We start from the raw sequence: 3,094 nt of genomic DNA, 5'->3' as shown, positions 1-3,094 counted from the left end.
TTTTCTTTATTTTCTTAGATTCCATATATATGTGTTAGCATATGGTATTTGTTTTTCTCTTTCTGACTTCACTCTGTATGACAGACTCTAGGTTCATCCACCTTACTACAAATAACTCAGTTTTGTAATATTCCATTGTATATATGTGCCACATCTTCTTTATCCATTCATCCGATGATGGACACTTAGGTTGCTTCCATGTCCTGGCTATTGTAAATAGAGCTGCATTGAACATTTTGGTACATGACTCTTTTTGAATTATGGTTTTCTCAGGGTATTTGCCCAGTAGTGGGATTGCTGGGTCATATGGTAGTTCTATCTTTAGTTTTTCAAGGAACCTCCATACTGTTCTCCATAGTGGCTGTATCAATGGCCATCATCAAAAAATCTAGAAACAATAAATGCTGGAGAGGGTGTGGAGAAAAGGGAACACTCTTGCACTGTTGGTGGGAAGGCAGTTCGTTTTAAGCTTCTGAGCATCATGCCTTTAAATTCAGAGCTGCTCCTCTTTGGGACCTTTGTGTTCTTTTCTCTAGGTGCCTGGCATGTTTATCTTTATTGTCCCAATGCACTTTTCACCTGAGCTTTTCCACTCAAAAGACATTCTTTTAGCATGGTACTACCCATATATAAGAATTTCACGAACAAGTTATTTCCCTATTCATCAATGGCAGGAAACTGAGAATTCATGTAAATTCTCAGTCAGTAAGAGCACTGACTTTTAGAATGGGAAATGTATCTAAGCATAATATTTGAGAGAAATCGTTCATGAAAGGAAGAATCCATTGATGTGGCAAACTTCACTGTCTCAAGAAATTGCCACAAGCACTCCAACTTTCAGCAGTCACCACACTTTATCAGTCAGCAGCCATCAACACTGAGGCAAATGATTCATTGTAGGCTCAGATGATGGTTAGCATTTTTTATCAATAAAGTATTTTAAATTAATGTATGTACATTGTTTTTTTAGACAATGCTATTGTACACTTTAATAGACTACAGACTAGTGTAAACACAAATTTTACGTGCACTGGGAAACCAAAAAATTATGTTACTCACTTTATTGCAATATTCACTTTATTTATTTATTTATTTATTTATTTATCTATCTATTTTAATAAGACACACCTAGCTTCTCATTTGACTTCAAATCTTTATTTATTTCTCCCTGCATTGTTGTCTCTGTTCTAGCTCTAAGACCTCAGTGTGAAGGAGGAGTGGCTTCTTCATGCCCCCCCCGCCCTTTTTTTTTGGCCACACCACTTAGCTTTTGGGATCTTAGTTCCCTGACCAGGGATTGAACCCAGGCCCTTGGCAGTGAGAGCACGGAGTCCTAACCACTGGACCACCAGGGAATTCCCAATATTCACTCTATTTTGGTGGTCTGGAACCAAACCCTCAATGTCTCTGAAGAGTGCCTGTAATCTGAAATATTCTATGGAGTTATCTCTGTCTCTGTGAAGGGATATCTGTTTGGATTTGGTGGCCATTCTAAGCATTGCCTTAAGATTATGTAGGTAGATGTTGTAGGCATTCAGAAAGGGTAATATGCATAATTACTGTGGACTCAAGATAGCTGAGATATATAGATAAATTGTTGGTATGTAGTGATAACTGCAAAATGCTCATCTTTCAAGGAAAAGTGAGATAAAAGTACATTAATTTTAAATCTCAGTCCTATCGATATTATGACTATTAGAAATAGACTTCCACTTTTAATTTGCATTCTCTGTAATCAGGCAACAAAATCACTGGAGCTCTCTATTGTTACAGAGATCACTTTTATCCCATTTGAAGCAACTCACTTTGCCTTTCACTGCTTTTATTATCTCTGACTGGTATCATGTGCTTTGGGTTAGCACCATAAACAAGCAAGAAAAAATGTTTTCTGCTGGGAATTCTTTTTTTTTTTTTAAGTCTTGGGAATTTTTTTAAAAACATCAAACCTGACTTAAGATACTTTGGTTAAAAAGATTTTTTAAAATTTATTTATACATAGCTATTGCAATACTTTATTCCTTCTACAATTACTCCTGTACTCCCCAGCAATTATTAAATCAAAAAAATATGGTTTAGGGGCTTCCCTGGTGGCGCAGTGGTTGAGGGTCCGCCTGCCAATGCAGGGGATGCGGGTTTGTGCCCCAGTCCGGTAAGATCTCACATGCTGCGGAGCGGCTGGGCCCGTGAGCCATGGCCGCTGGGCCTGCACGTCCGGAGCCTGTGCTCCGCAACGGGAGAGGCTGCAGCAGTGAGAGACCCTTGTACTGCAAAAAAAAGAAAAGAAAAGAAAAGAATATGGTTTGAGTAGCCAACAACTCGATTGACGTCACTATATTTGTGAAAGGCAAAAGTACAAAACAGTAGACATCTTACATTTTTTAAATCACAGAGCCAGACACAAAGTATTGACCATGATGGCTTATATGTTCATTGATATCCCAGTCAGTATTTTATTAAATTTTCTCTCAGATTTGAATGAGTCGGATATCAATAAGAGTTTTCTCTTAGGTTAATGTAATACTTCACTCTTTTCTTTTGACAGGGTGAAAATAATGTGAGACATTTCTGTGAGATGATTAATGCTTGTTTCATAGATTTTCTTTTAATTTAGTGCATTATACTATGAATGTTGGCTAGGGTATTCTACCATCTTATTGAATACCACATGGAAACATCAAAGTAATATCATTTGTAATCATAATGTTTTCTTCTTGATATACAAAAATACTACTTTTTTTCTGAAATAGGTATCTGTATTTTTAAAGGAATAATGGTTGTTTGTGAGTAAACCATTGCTTAATTAAATACTGCATTGTCACTTCTTACCATTTCTCACAGACATTAACATTCTTTCTTGGAAACAAATGCAGTATACTAGATAAAATATCCAACACCTTTTTCCAGTCAGCAAATAACACTTCTTTGGACTGGTAAAATATATATGATCAAAAACTCTTTGTTGGGCTTCCCTGGTGGCACAGTTGTTGAGAGTCCACCTGCCGATTCAGGGGACACAGGTTCGTGCCCCGGTCCGGGAAGATCCCACATGCCGCGGAGCAGCTGGGCCTGTGAGCCATGGCCGCTGAGCCTGCAC

This window comes from Globicephala melas, chromosome X, assembly GCF_963455315.2.
Source record: "Globicephala melas chromosome X, mGloMel1.2, whole genome shotgun sequence".
Taxonomy (NCBI): Eukaryota; Metazoa; Chordata; class Mammalia; order Artiodactyla; family Delphinidae; genus Globicephala; species Globicephala melas.
This window is presented reverse-complemented; position numbering follows the sequence as displayed.